Source organism: Triturus cristatus, chromosome 2_2 (assembly GCF_964204655.1).
Source record: "Triturus cristatus chromosome 2_2, aTriCri1.1, whole genome shotgun sequence".
In the NCBI taxonomy this organism is placed as follows: Eukaryota; Metazoa; Chordata; class Amphibia; order Caudata; family Salamandridae; genus Triturus; species Triturus cristatus.
Genome location: NC_140582.1, coordinates 77,673,357 through 77,689,834, shown reverse-complemented (window position 1 = coordinate 77,689,834; position 16,478 = coordinate 77,673,357).

The following is a 16,478-nucleotide window of genomic DNA, read 5'->3' as shown; positions in this document are numbered from 1 at the left end:
GAGCAAAAGCAGCAAAGGGAAAAGACAACATTATTTAGGGGCTCGGAAAAAAGCCAGGTCTTTAGTCTCCTCCTAAATGGGAGGAGATCACTCATCATTCTTAGCTCCAACGGAAGCGTGTTCCAAAGTCTGGCCGCTGTCACACTAAAAGCTGTACCTCCAGATCTAGAGTTCTTAAATCTGGGTACTGTGACCAGTCTAGCAGATTCAGAGCGCAAACATCTCCCTGGGATATACCAGACAAATTTCCTCTGCAGGGCGCCAGGGCCAGTCTCGTGCAAGGCCCTGAACACCAGGCAGAGAGATTTGAACTGGATTCTCTGCCTAATAGGGAGCCAATGCAGCTCCGCCAGAGCCCGGGACGAGGAAGCAGACCTCGGCCAGCCTAACACCAGCTTAGCTGCTGTAGACTGGATGCGCTGCAGTCTAGATCCAAGGGCCAGAAATTCTCCGGCAGCGACTGAGGGGCCTTTCCTACAGAGAAATAAAGAACCTCCGTTTTACCAACATTGAATTGTAGGGAGTTAGATTTCAACCAGTGCGACATCGCTCTTAAACAATCATGAAATGCTTCTAATGAGGTCGCGTCATCACCCTTCATGGACAGAATTAACTGCGTGTCGTCAGCATAGTTTACAGACATAATATTATAAGCCCTAATGATGGTCATCAAAGGGAGCATATAAATATTAAAAAGGATCGGACTAATTGCCGAGCCCTGGGGTACGCCATGGGTGATCTTAAAAAAGGAGGATTGATAAGGAGGCAGGGCCACTGCTTGACTCCTCCCAGTAAGAAAGGATTGAAACCAGCAGAGGGCACACCCAGAAACCCCAACCTCTTCCAACCTCCGCAGTAGAATCGCATGGCTGACCGTATCAAATGCGGCAGACAGGTCAAGCAAGACAAGAGCTACTGACCGGCCCCTGTCTGCCTGCATTCGGAGCTCGTCCAATACGGTCACCAATGCCGTCTCCGTACCGTGCTCTGGCCGAAACCCAAATTGTACCTCCTCCAGAATATTATTCTTCTGAAGATGTTGTGAGAGGTGAATACCCACCACTCTTTCAACAATTTTAGCCGGAAACGGCAAGAGAGAGATGGGTCTATAGTTACTAGGGCTCGCTGGGTCCAGCGTGGACTTCTTCAATAGGGGTGTCACAAGTGCCTGCTTCCACTGCGAGGGGACCACACCACTAAGAAGTGACTGATTACAAATCAGCCTAAGAGTGGGAAAGAGCTCCACTTCGAATTCTTTCCAGACTCTCGGAGACAGAGGGTCCAGCGGTGAGCCTGACATAACCCCTAAAGAGACCTTACCAAAATCCTCTAATGAGAGGCCTGGGAATTCGGTTAAGAATTTCCCACCAGGCAGGCTCTCAGGGTGGGAGAATCTACTTACATCCCCCACCCATGATCCACTTACATCACAGGAAGGTGCCAAACTCACAGCATCCTGACAACGAGGAGTTTCCCCCAAATCCGCAATAATTGTAGTAATTTTATCATAAAAATAGCTTGCCAGGCTATCGCATAACTCTTGTGAGGGGGGAATCTGATTCTTACCACATTCGGGGCTGATCAGGGAGTTTAAAATTTTAAAAATGCACCTTGGACGGTTCTGAGCCTTTAATATGGTGCTAGAATAGTAGTTGGCTTTAGTCAGGTTTATTTCTGTCTTATAGCTCCCCATCAACCGTTTCCAGCTGATTTTTTCCTGATCATTATAGCTCCTCCTCCACTTCCTTTCCGCCTGCTTACACTCCAATTTCAACTTTTTTAGATTGTCATTAAACCACGGTGCAGAGGCTCTTCCTACCTTCTTATGCACTTTCACCGGGACCATATAATCTAGGACAGAAGAAATCTGTCCACAAAAGGAGGCGTAATTCTCCTCTACTAGCCTACCTTGTAAGAAACATTCTTTCAAATCAAAGACCGGGACTTGACCTTTATTTCTTAAAAGGGTCTTCCAGTCTCTACTAAAATAATTAGTAGCAGAACTCCCAGTCTTGGCATTATCACAGGTCATAGTAACCAAAAATTTTACCAAGAAGTGATCTGTCCAAATCATTGGCAGAATGCCCACAACATTCAAAACCTGGTCCCCCGAGAAAATGAGATCAAGTAGATGCCCATCCCTGTGAGTAGCCTCATTCATCCGCTGGTGAAGGCCCAAACCTATACATGACTGAATGACGTTGTTATAACTGGAGTCCAAGGGCCCATTCATCCACAAGTTAAAATCACCCAGCAGCACTACCCTAACGTGGGTAGCGGCCAAGTTGGTAATGGCCTCCAACAATAACTGCTGCTGCCGCAGACATAATGTCCCTGGAGGTCTGTAACAGACCACCCCAGTTACAATGTAGCCATGTGCGTCTTTAATAGCAATTCCAAAAAGCTCAAATCCCTCAATAGTATCAATATCTAATACCACACAGTTCCAGGAGTCTTTGTAGATCACACCGACTCCTCCTCCTCTCCCCCGCAGTCTAGGTTTATGTAAGATTTTAAATCCAGGAGGGCAAGCCCAACCTGGCTCAACCTCACACGCCGGGTTGATCCAGGTTTCAGTCATGAATAATACATCCAATTCTTGGAGCTCAAGTAACAGCTGAATTTCAATGTAGTGTTTTGGAAGTGATCTCACATTGAGCAGTCCACAAATAAGTTTTCCCTGTCTCAAAAAGTCAGAGACTGGAAGGGCAGTCTGTTCCAGCATAAAAGTGCCACGCCCCTCTGTCACCACTCCCAGCCTACGCAGTTCCAAACTAGGGTAACAAACAAGGTTATTACCTCCGTCCGGGTCCACCTTGCCCTCGGCACTTGCAGCATCGCTGGCGCTGTGCGCGCAGTGTAGTGTAAGATGCACCACTTCCACAGTGTTATCAACCATCGATAGGGGAGAAACCACCATTTCCGCATCGGGTAGGTGATATAACAGTTGGAAGAGGTCTGTCCAAACCCTAGCTGAAATATTTGGCTCCACTGCTGGGGCCAAATCCGCAGAGCCCGTATGTATGGTACGCCAGAATCTACGTGAATCCTCCCTAGCAAGAGAAGTGGAGAGAGTTTCCCATTTGGACAGTTCCCATTCGCTTTTTGCGTTGCTAGTTAGGATTTTATAGGCAGATCTCTTAGCCCTAATTTCCTCACTTCCCATCCCCGCCTTGATGGAGGTCAATAAGTTAGTTTTTGCGTTTCGGCAAGCCTTGTTATACCAAACTGGACCTTTGACACTTCCGTTGGCCCTTTTTGGTAAGCAGGTTAGGATTACAGATACTGATTTAGAGAGATCTTAGTGATACTGCCCTAATTGTTTATGGGCACTCTGAGTTGTACCATGGGCCATGAGTGCCTGTATCCTTTCAAATATGGGAATAACCCTCGCGTAAAGCATGGGTAACTTCTCTGGGCTGGAAACTAATCTCTCCCATTTTACTCTGCGTCTATTGTGTGTAAGGCCAAGACCCACCTCAGATGTCACCCTCTGTCTCACCCTGGGGTCAAGGCCGGGATGGTCATATTCCAGTTCCTACGCATTGTGGTCACTGTCTGCCCTAGATGTCACCCGAAAATCAATAATGCGTGACCACAAAGCTAGTGGAACGAGAATATAGTCCAGTCTTGACTCCCTACCCACTCTATTGTAGGTATGTCTAGCTGGTGTATCTGAGTTGGTCCTGCCATTACAGGCCCGAAGACCGTGTTTCAGAACTAAGGAGGTAATTTGTATGGCTAGAGGTGTCCAGGCTCTTGGTACCGATGCTTGCACGGGAGGTATAGACCACTCCAGGTCCTCTTCCTGAGCCAAGTCCACCAATAGGCCCGGAAGGGGCTCAAAATGGCAGTTAAAATCTCCTCCGATTACGGTAGGTGTACCCTGGGGAATTTCATCTAGAGCGAGTGCCAACTCCTCTATCGTGCGTGAAACCTGTGAGATATTAGTTGGCCTAGAGTATACATTCACCAACAGGAGACTATTTGCGTTTGGCCACTCGAGCCGAACAGCAAAAATATCCTCCGATTTTTGTCGGTGAACGACAGCCCTACAACCCAGGTCATTAGCCACCCATATGGCCAAACCTCCCGAGGGGCGTCCTATGCCTCCCCATTTTGCTTGCACATCAAATGTTGCAAAGCCTAGATGGGGGAGGTGTTCTCTTGCCCAAGTTTCTTGAAACAGGCAAATGTCTTGGGCCTGAATGTAGGCACACCAGTCCGGGCAATTTACTTTATTTCCCAAGCCTGCCACGTTCCAAGATAGAATCTTAAGGGGGGGGGGCAGTTACTTTTCTCCATTGCTAAATTTAAGGGTGCATCCTCACCCGGGGCATGCCCTGTAGATGGAATATTATCTGAACTAGCCACTTGAGGTGGAATTTCCTCTTGTAAGCTAGGCAAGGGTAGAAAGGTCCCCACAACTTTCTCCATGTCTAGACGATCCCTTTTGACTTTAGCCTTCGCTGCTGAAACTACTTTCCGAGCTTAAATTTCCTTGATCTTATTGGGCACTATAACCTCCTCACCCACTATCATGTTATGTCAATCCACCATGTCAAGGCTACTAAATCTATTGTAGGTGGGTACACAATCAAGTCTTACTTGTCTGAGGTGAGGGTTAATACTTGAGACCATTGGAGCCCGGGTGCCTCCCCTCCTGGTTACTAGTTCCCATTGCTCTTCTTCCTGTACTCGATTAACAAGTGGATAAAAGAAGGATAGGGGTAGTGGGTGTATTAATGTCCGTCGAGCATGATGTGTCCAGCTACATATGTGAGAGACAGTGAGGGGGTCCCTAAAGTTAATCAGGACGCAGTCACCTTGGATTGACTTTCTGGTCTTTCCTATCCATGGGACTCGCCTCACCATAAGCACCTCACTATGTATTCCTGCCGGGAGAGGCCTATGGGCGGAGAGCCAATGAATTACCTTATTCTTCAGGGCCCCCTGAGATTCACGAGTAGAGGGGTTTAATTCAGGGATACCAGTTAAGATGACTGTGTAAGGTGTGGCCTCCGATGGCAAATCGATGGATCTATAATTTACATCTTTATCATAGGTGCCCATTAAATGTTCAGCTGTCTTCACTTGCTGGCCTATGCCTTGTGCATGCTTTGCCAGGTTAGAATTTGAAGACTCTAGGATAACAGGCAGTGGCTGTTGCGAATGTGTGGCCTTTAATGTCCTGCACCCTTCCTCAGTTGGGGGCACAAATGGGGGGATCCCGGCAGTATCCGGCGGGCTACCACCTTGGGGCTGAATAATTGTGTTTGGTCCCTCTACTAATTGGGTGATGCCCTTCTGGAGGTGCGCTAAGCATGCTTCTATCTTTATTAAACATTTTTCAAGGGGATTAAATATATCCCTCAGAAGAGCACCAATGTTCAGCAGGGTAAGGCCCTCCTCCCTCAATGCAACATTTGGGCTGGGATTTTTCTGGGTCGGGACACTAGAAGATAATAACCCTTGTTCTTGGGATTTACTCTGGCCCGTTTTGGTCGTACCCTCTCGGTTATTCTCGCAGGTGGGGTTATGTTTAGGATGCTCGGCCTTTCGCCCTCCTATTATTTGAGCTCTTCTTTTACTTTTCGGAATGGATCCTTCCCGCACATGTTGAGGTGTTTGGTCGGAGTGGCAAACCCTAGATGTGGATTGCTCTGTATTTGGTGTGCTAGGTTTAACGTTAGTGGCAGGTGTAGGTAAAGTGAGTAGCGGGTGGGGTAGTGTGCTAAACTCTGTAGAAGCAGGGATGTCACAATCAGTTAATGAGACACCAGAATTGCTAAGTACAGAAAGATCCGTAGTTACGTTGGGTATTACATTTGGTCCCTCCCCTGCTACCAATGTGCGATTAGGCAAAGAGTCTGGAGTGGTGGCATGTCGAAGTGGGCCCAGGGATGACCTTATGACCCATTCTATTTCTTGCGATATGCGCCTTTCAAGTGTAGAGATTTCATCTATGAGAAGAGACCCCGCCTTGGCAAAGTACATATCCAAAGTACCTTTGGGGGCCCCCGAGGCCGATGATGTTTTACTCCTCGTTTCTCTGACAGACATCTTCACCAGCGCGATTTCTCAATTCGTGGCGCAATCCAGAGCCAGGAATAGTGGCCCTGGCCCTTCCTCGACCGTTCTCGAACGGCCTCAAACGGCCCGCTCTTTGCCCGGTCTTCGCCCCGAGCTGCGACCCGCGCGCGATCCGCTAGCGCGTATGGACAGGGCCTTGCTAATATTGGAAAGTAAAAGGGGAGGCGGGGTCGGGAAGAGGAGCCAGGTGCAGCAGGTGAGTTGTGCGCAGAGCACCCTGGACCTCGCTGTCCCGATTGTAGAAATGTCCGGTTAAAGGCGTCGTCCCCCGTAGATCAGCGTGGCGTCCCCAGCAGCCTGGTTCGTGACCTGGCTATGACCTGAATGAGAGCCCAGCCGTTTGTGAAGAGAGTCAAGCCTACGAGTGGCTCTCGCGAAGCGGGGGCCGCGAGGCGTAATGTAGTCTGTGTCTTTAACTGGTATGCATTACTTGTGATTTTGTTCTTCTATATTACCAGTGAGATTGGAGAAAACTGTGAGAAACTATCACTACTGCCTGAGGATCTCATACTTGCATCTAGTATTGAGCCAAACACATATGAGAAGAAGCCCAAGTGTCTATCTGGGAAATATTTACCATGGACTCCACCCAGGCCTCCACCCAGATTTGATCACCCATCTAGGGTCCTATATCTGAGCTACAGAATGTAAAGTATACTTTGCTAACTCATGGGCCATTGACAGTACAATGTGCACCCATCTACACAAGGTCTGAACAAATGGCATAGACCTCTCTGGCTATTCCAAAAGATAGATAACTTGTTTATCTACTTAAATGTGGACAAATAGATTTGTGCTGATGTCTGAACATCCAGATTATGTAGAGGAGCTTCCTCCAGGGAGCTAAGATCTGAAACAAAGGATGACAGGCTCACCTTCTCCAGGTTGAATGCTGATTGAAACATATGCAAGGGACAGGAACACATTTTTGAGCAAAGGGCCATATTTAGTGTTTGGCAGATAGGATACACTGTCTCAAATGTGGTGCATGTCCCGTTCATCGTATTACACGATATAGTTTATGGCACTTGTAATATCGTGGGCGGATATCTGCCAGGTTTTGACAACGTATCCCATCCTCCAAAATAAATAAGGTGCTAAGACTTCTGGTAAAATTCTCAGATGAGAGATAATGCTCCTAGACTCTTCAACTGTTTAAACAGTGTCACTATCACTAAGAATTGGGTTATAAAGTAAAGTATCTCTTACGCACTTCCTGAAGAATTTCAAACTGGAACAATTGAAGAGGCCTTGAATACTAATGGCATGTCCCACTGTGGACCAGGGCCGTTATTGGTGGTCAAATGAGCAAAATATTTCAGAGAACTTGGCCTACACTGGGGATGCACATAGGCCTTAAAGGTGGAATCACATCTATATTCTTATGTTGCAAGACGTGCGTTATCTCAGTACAAGCTCCAAACTGGTAGGCAAAGGTGACTAAGCCTTTTTAAGTGAAAATAAGGAGCTTCAAGGTGTTTCACAGAGAGGAGTAGGCAGCCGCGTTCGGTAGTAGGAGTAACTGCAGGGCGGTGACGTGGGGAGGGGGAGGGGCAGGGTGGGGGGTAGTAAACTATGGATTACAGAAGTTTACAGGTAAGTTTACATATAAATTAATAAAACAAATTTCGTTGCGTGCACTGCATCGCATTTGGGGATGTAGTGCACGCAACGAAATTCATTTTATTAATTTATATGTAAACTTACCTGTAAACCTCTGTAATCCATAGTTTACTACCCCCCACCCTGCCCCTCCCCGTCCCCACGTCACCGCCCTGCAGTTACTCCTACTACCGACCGCGGCTGGGAGTAGGATCCATTAATTCATTACATTAGATTCTCCTCTGCCCCAAGAGAGCATTATTCGAGCTAGTACTGCCAGGCTCATGGGCCATGCTGCCCTATAAGAGCTGATACAGGTTTTTATTACCATATTGTCAACCATTTCCAGATTCCTTCATTTCAACCAACACCAATGCTTATTCTTCCGTGTGGTCAAAATTGCAAATCACACCTTCAAACCCTGGACTGTGGGACTTCAGTTATAAAAGATGTTTAATGTGGAATCGAGTTTGCGGTACCATAACAACAGTGGCCACCATGCTATAAACAGCTAAATCCTATCTTGCTGGAGCATGTGACAGCTCAGTCAGTATTGGTTTTGAATGTTTGTATTTTGAGGATACGGCTTCCACGTATGTCCTGAATTATCCCCAATAAAAGTCAATATAGGCGGCTACAATAGGATGGATTTCTTTTCAATTTATTCGTCTCCTTAAGGCTCTAAGTAATGAGTGGACTATTTTTTTCCGCCATGTTGTTTTTTCAGGTGGGTTGCGTGAATCAACCAGACGTCAAGGTAGGGATGAATAGAACTGCCCTCTTCAAGCAGGCATTGATCACTTTCAGTGAACAAAGATCTGGAAATAGCTGCTTTGAGGTTACTTGACATCAGTAATTACAGTGGTTGAACTAATGAGATGGTCTTCTGCAAAGTGTAAATTCAGAAATTAATGTTTATCACACTCTTGTTGGATTATTTGAGAGGTAGAGCTGACAAAATACCCAATATAGCTTCTATACAGAAACAAGATGTATTAAACCCTTGCCCGCTTGTGTCTGAGTGGATCAGCTTCTTCAGTAAATCCATCATACCGTCTCGGAAGGCCTGTTGTTTTACTGGATTATCAGTCAAGGCGATATCAGTAGTTAGGAGTCCTCTCCCAGAATTCTATGTGGCAACTGTCCTTCACCATTACAACTACCCACCCGCTGGAAATCCATTTCTTCCATACATCTAGGAAGTTCTTGATCTGGCAATTGAATGGTTAGAGAGGATGTGGCCTGAGGGCTAGAGTTGCTGACTTTGGTACTGGAAACCAAGGTTCGAGCCTCATGCTCACGTTTACATCCTGTGAATCTGGGCAATTCACTTAATCTCCCCGAGCCTACCAAAAAAAAATAAAAAAAATAAGGAATGTGTCCTTGTTTAACGTACCCAGTGCTCATGAAAAGCTCACCAATTCCTTCGGGTCGAGTTCGAGCTATATAAATGTGCAACAAAAAAAATAATAATAATGGTTAGTTCTCTGACTAGATCATCCCTTGAGAGCCAGGATTGCTGCTGGGGCTTTCCTGAGGTTTCTTTCTTGATTGAACATGGGTGGTGGGGGAAAATAGCTCTTCTACTTAGAAACAGGGGGGGGGGGTCTATGCTGAGACTGAGGCTCTCACTGTCTAAAATGCATTTTTGAAAGAAAAAAAAAAAGAATTAAACCAAAAAATGCATTTTTGGAAAGAGTGCTATACTTTTGGGGCGAATGGCCAGACACATTTCCTATCATTCAATTTTCATAACATCCTCCAGAGAGGTACCAAGTGCCTGACCCCTGCTAAATACATTTTACGAAGAATGTTTACTTAGCTTAAAGCTTGTACCAGCCCATACCTATATAGTGTGTCTGGCCACCAAGGCTGCTCTGCCCACCAGGATCGAGACTGTAACAACATCTGCACAGACGGCACCCACCAAATTCACCTTCAGCTTAATGATGGCTGGTAACTGTATCCAGTAATCCCGATTCAATGCTAAATAGAGGGATCACAAGTTCCCTGTGACAGGTATGGACACAGGCTCAAGTGTTGACTATACTTGCCAAAGAGTAACATACTGTCAGTCTCCTCGACTCCTCAGGATCGGAACGATGCTCATTATGGTCCATCTCTCGATAGCTTCAAGTCTGAGGGCTATTATAGCGCAGATCAGTGAAGCGATCGAGCGAGGGAAGGAGACCTGTAAAGACACAAAAGACAACACCGTTATCGTTCAATTATCCCCACCACTCTCTGCCCCTACCCCTTGTGTTAGCGCAAAGTACAAAGAGTAACCACCTGTAAAGAAAAATAAGGATACGTGTGGTTCCACAGGTGTCAGGTCACGCTCTTCACCCAAGAACCAGAGCCCGGCAAGACAAGGCCTCGTCTTAATCAAGAACACACACAAGCATCACTACAAGGGAGAAGACAGCATTAGTTTCAGACATGCGCTGTGATCTGGGCATCCTCTCTATGCGTAACCCCTCCTCTCTGTTTAACGTACCCAGATTTCTATCTGTTAGAATGTCGCAGAGGTTGTATGAGATCGTCTTGTCTCATCCACAATCCACTGCTAGGGAAACACAACCATAAAAACACAGTTTAGCGATCTCACATCCTTTGAGACTGTATAGTTCCACACACACTGGTAAACAGAGTGTTTCACAAACAAAACGAAGGCAGTCTTGGTTCACTTCAGGTGAACAATTCGTGTTTAACTCACACGATTCTGTTGTTTTCGAGTAGGCACTTATTATGCCCAGGCACCGGTATTCCTGCTACTCGCAAGAGCCGACTAACGTGTGGCTCGCCAACGAGGAGGAACACCAAGTGCGATGACTAGAATGTTATGCCAAATAAACAATACTGCTCATGCGTGCCCACAAGGTTTGATGAAAATATCTTTGTTCTACTTGGATCCAAATATGCCAGCTTCCCCCATAAACGTCTCAGACCAAAATGAGCACTTCAGGAACTGAGGTGGTGCACTGCACCCTTACCATACCAGCATGAGCCTGCCGAATGAAAGTGTTAAACGGTTTCCTCTCACCAGGACCTTTCCAACGAGATGCGCTACCAGCGTTGCTGCTCCGGAGGGCTCCTCCAGCCGCCATACAGGAACAAGGAGCAGGGACTGGAACCGTAATAACTGCAACCCAAGTTGTCTCCGTAAACAAAATAATCGGCAATGCAGCCAGGGCGGAAGTGCTCTATAAAGCCTTCCGCGACTGCGCACGCATGCCGAGCTGCCACTAATGCTCATGGGACATGTAGTCCTTGAGCGGTCTTGCGCAGCTAGCTGGGCAAAACCAGACCGTTTCCGCTTGTATTTGCGAAGAAGCAGGACAGGGCCACGCAACCCTGACACATACACGACATTCATAACAGCAGTCCCCATTTTCTTACTTACTTTGTCTGATGCTGTAGCGTTCTTCATGGCCACAGTTGTTCTCCATGCCAGCTTTGGGAGCAAGGAATCAATTTACGGTAATTCAGGCAAATCACAAACCAAAAACATCTGTGATGTGAAGCGTGTCATGGCAGCTGTATCATTAGCCTTACTCTTTCACAGCTGAGGAGAGCCAGGCTTCCTCTGGTGGCAGAGGCGCAACTAGAGCCAAATTTCGGGGGGGGGGGCAAAGAAAAAATTTCGGGGGGGCTGAATCTCTAAGCAATAGGCAGAGTGGAGCTGCAGGGGCTCTTAGAAGGGGCGAAACAACAGCGAGGCCTCATTAACATGCAAATGGTCTTTTAAAGACCTGTGAAGTGCTCGGGTGCGGCTGTGTGTGCGCCCGGGAAGCTGTCTCATCCCGGGCTGCCACACACGATGGGGGGGGGGGGGCTGAAGCCCTGTGAGTCCAATGGGTGTTGCGCGCCTGTCTGGTGGCAGCCCCATGCTTTCACATACATGCCACATTATGACTGATCGGTTCTCCTTTCCGATAAATATGTCCCTGGATTCTGGTTCTTTCTTCCCCTTATTCCCAGATGAGGCAGAGGAACAATCATTGTGTTCATCTCTGGAGGAGCCAGAGCTGCTTTCTCCACCTCTCACTATAGTGTTTTGCCCTCCTGGCTTGCAGTTCTTGGCTGGCACTTGATGTGGAAGGGAACATCTCCCTTCTCCTGTGCCTGGAAGTATTTTGACCTCACCTTCTGGGCTGTAGTGACTCTGGCTCTATACAGTTGATCATGCAATACCACCAGCAGGTCTGTGCTCCCAGTGCTTTCATCTCTTCCTGGGTTGGCAGACAACGCTCACTGTGTGGTCGTGGGCACCGCTGGCCGTGCTATGGTCCCCAGGCACCGGTGTTGGTCACCTCACAACTGACCCAGCTGCACTCCCCTTGCAGCCACAGACCAGGCCCCACTAAGTCTTGTAGCTGTTTTCTACAATAAGCAGGTTTACAACCAGAAGAATTCTTCTACTGCAGACGACAGACAAAAAGCAGAAACCGGAAGTTATGGGTCATTGAGTACAATCTCTATCCTGCGTGAGGTTTAAGAAGAAGAGTATTTGGGATAAAAACATAAATGTCCGCCATCCGTGGCTATTATGGGTGGGTGAGTATTAATGGGGCCACGCCCGTGGAAGAGCTCAAACCTTAGCATTTCTTCTGTGCAGCCCTGGCCCGGGCCCATGAAAACCTAGTATCTCAAGTATCCGTCTAGCCCGCATCTGTCAGGAGACATAATAAACGTTACCCAACAACTCTAATTTGGATAATGTTTATATCCCTCAGGCATGTATTCTCTGCCAGCGCAATTGAGAAATGTATAAAGAAAAACATGTTCGCCTCCTCCCTGCTCATAACCCTTTCTTTATGATAAAAATGGGTGCTAAGCCAAGTCCTCAGCAAACAAAGACATTAAGAGGATGGATTTGTTCTACAAATTTTTTCTGCCATTTCGTGCATCTTTTATTTTCTGTTTCATTTTATTCAGGAGTTATGCATCTATGCAACTGACATGTATCATCAATGTGTCTGAAATTTCAGAAGAAAAACGGTCTCTTTCTCTTTGAAAATAGGTACCAAAGAAAGAGTGCAAAGAGACCAGGCTGAACAAAGGAATGGCATTGTAAGGTTTACCCTACTAAACTTTGAAAACACTTGTGGAGCTGGTAGGCACTTCACTTAATTCATTCATTCATAGAACTTTATTCGATATATAAAAATACCATAAAAGCAACTGGTAGGCACTTAAAAGCGAATACATTTTCGAACAATTCTTTTCTCTTGAACTTACTTATTCCAAACTCTCCTATGAGGCCCAAAAATATGAACAGATTAAAAAAAAACACACATTGAACCGATTGTGTAAACTTCCAAAAGAATTCCAGGAGTACTCCTATAAAACTATGGCCATCATAGTTCTTGACATGCGCTCACAAGTATAACATTTACAAATGCCGAATTTCCACCTGGTGAACAATCATGCAAACAGAAAAGTTTTGCATTTATTTATACTTTATTCCAAAAAAAAAATATGTGCCCCTGTGCCAAACTCCTTCATGCGAGTGCTCATTGAATGTGGGTGTGTTCAGTCCCCATTTCCACCTTGAAAAAACAGTTGGGTCCTCATTAAGACTGGACTGGTGTTGGGAGGGTGGGGGGGGGGTGATAATGCCATACCACCTGAGCTAACGATGTAGGCAGCACTGCTTAATCCGGGATGCAGAATTACCCTGGCTAACAACCCTGAGGTTTGGCTGAAGAGTAAGTGCTGGGGAATGGATAATTCTGGTTTAAGTCCAAGTTATCCCCGATTTACCCCACATATTTAAAAGACAGGATAAGCTGCTCAGTAGACCAGAGCGAGGAGTTGTGGGAAGTATATTTTTGAAGACCGGATACAATGCAGAGGGAGGGGAAAGAGAGGAATTGGGGGTACAAGATGGAGCGAGAGGCTGTCTTGATACGGGCAGAGATGTAGATGAAAACACTATCCGGGGCAAAGCAGAGACCTGAGAAGCATAATGAAGCACAGAAGGGAGACTAGTTTAAAGGATAGATCTTTAAACGAAGGTCTGAGTTCAGAAAACTGGAGAAAAGAAAGGAGAGAACCATGGGGATATCTCAGGAGGAAGAGTAATGAGGAAGGGGGTGTCTTTTGAGGTGAATGTCTTTCATGAGGCAGGGAATGAAGGGGTGCTTCCTTAAAAAAATGGCATTGAAGAGCGAAAGGTAGGTAGCAATCACTGACCATTAGCCATTGGTGGTCCTATAAGAAAGACCACTGGAAATTAAAGATGACAAGAAGTTGAATAGCAAAGAAGAAAAGCGATCTATGTTTCATCCCAAGCACTAATAATGCCTGCCTTATTAGGCAGAATTGTAGGTTCATATGGTTCCAAGTGCTCAAGATTCGTTGACAAGGTGGGCAGCGACATGTGAAGGATTTGACCAACTAGAGGTTCTCAAGAGGGTAGCCATGCTAGAGGATGGAATTGGCCTTACAGACACAGGTCATGAGGGCTATCTACCAGACCCAGAAGAACATTGTTGAAGGAGGGCAGGAGAAACAGAAAGTCTATAGTTAGTAGCAGGAGAAGACAAACCAGGGCTGGGATGGACAATGAGGAGAAAACAAAACCATTTTGCAGCAGAAAGATCTGTCAAAGAGAAGAACTCTAGGAAGAAGAGAGAAGGAAGGGAAAGTGTTTGGGTGAAAAAGAGAACAATCTTAAAGAAAGGTGCCTGTTGCCCAAGTGAATGGGCCAGGTGAAAATATGATTCTTATTGCCCCAAAGAAAACATACTATTGGCTTTGAATTATTGTAACCCTAATAAATAGTTTAACACACAAAATGACTAAACAACTACAAATGGTAAAGAATGGAAAGAAAAAAACAGTGGTAAATTAAAGTTTTGGGAAACTAACCATGGCAAAGAAGTGCAGTTCTTTTAAGTGGATTTCCACATATGTTCAAGCAAAATGCCATCTCTAGCAGTGCAAGAAAGCCAGTGCCTGAAGTGGGATGGCCCATTGCTCCATGCTGTATACAGTGTTTGGCAGAACAAAATGTGGAAGCCAGTTGATCAGACCAACAGGTGAAGAGGGCTGACCCAAAGCCTCTCTACGCATGTATACATGAATGATTATTTATTAATTGCATTTTTATTACATTAAATTACATTACATGTAGGCCAGACCTATATAATAATGTCTCTGGAAGAAGTGGGATGGGGAGAGTGTGGGAAGGACTTGTATAATGATGAGTCGTTTTGTGTTGATTTTGCACTATTTGTACTGAAGGTCCCATGGAAAGCTATACAATTTCATATTTATATTCTCAATTTTTCTCGAGACTGTAATTCTAAAAATGTACCTAAAACTAGTTTGATCGGGTAAGAATGCATTCTCTGTGATACTTCGGGCTCTCTATTATAGGTCTGGCGTTCGCCAAAACCTTTTGATTTTACTAAAATTATATGTATAATATTCTAACATATACAGACTGTCAGCCATCCCTAATCATCTACAGTTCTGTTATTGAGTCATTCACATTTTTATGCAACTTACTACAGCATGCAACTTCGGGGAATGTGTCAGTGTGAGTGGTGGCCCTTTCAAAAGAGCCCATCCAGACAGAAAGTGGTTCCCTTAAGTTCCAGGGACTGCTATCGCACTTTGTGCTTTTTGAGACAAAAAAACTGATTTTAGCTTTCAGCCAATGTGTTTGTAATAGTTTTTTTTAGATTGAAGAAGTCCCTCATACAATAAAGTTTTGCAAAAACTGTGACTAAACAACACAAGCAATAGCAAACCTAAATGGTTGGCAGTCAACGCCACATCTTTAGACTTTTACAAGCTTTGTCAATGTGTTTATAGATACTAAATGCTAAAGAGGTTTTTAGTTTGTTGCATGTATATGGAAAATGTTTGTTGCTAATGAATTAGTTAAGCGAGAAGAATCATACAATATGTCCAAAGAAATCCATGAGTTGGTGACAACATTTTCTTTTTGATGTTAGCGAAGAAATCCATTTCACAAAAATTGTAGGTATTGTAGAATTGACGCTGTATGCCCGTTGGTATCTTGCTCCCACGTTATCACAAGGAGTATTATCACAGCAACTTTCAGACCATTGTACCTTTTTTAAGCATTGATAAGAGCTGTCAACCACAGCCATAAAACTACAAAAAACTAAGAGCATTCCTTTAAAAGGCCAGTAATAAGATGTTCTGTAAAGCACAGGGCTTGCTAAGTAGTGCATAGGACATGTGAGCCATCACATAGAAATATCATTGGCCACCCGTAGCTACTCAAAAATTACATCCTTTACTCTGATGTCATCCCAACTTCAGGTTTTCAATGTAGCAAGTTGGGAAACAGCCAACTCTATATCTTTAGTGATACATTAATTAATCAAGCTCGTCATCTAAAATGTCAAATACCATTTAGTGTAGCTTAAAATAATTGTATCTGTGAACATTTACTGTTCCTGTATCATCTAGATATGCGTTCTCTTTGAACATAGACAATGTGAACATGTTTTAGTTTCAGTCACTTTAAGTTTTAAATAATTAACTGGCAAATTTACCACCTTATCAGAACCAGGCTAGTATTTAAATTCCATAAAGTGGAATTTGCGGTACCTGTATCAGAGCTTACATGCCTAATGGAACTGACAATGGTACTTTATTTACATAGCAGCTACGGTGGACTCCCAGAATTGTAAAATCTTTGGGCCCGATTCACAGAACAAACTTAAGACAAAATCCTAAACTTAGTACCATTTTAGTATTCAGAGAATGCACTTACTACTTCTGGTATTCACAGAATG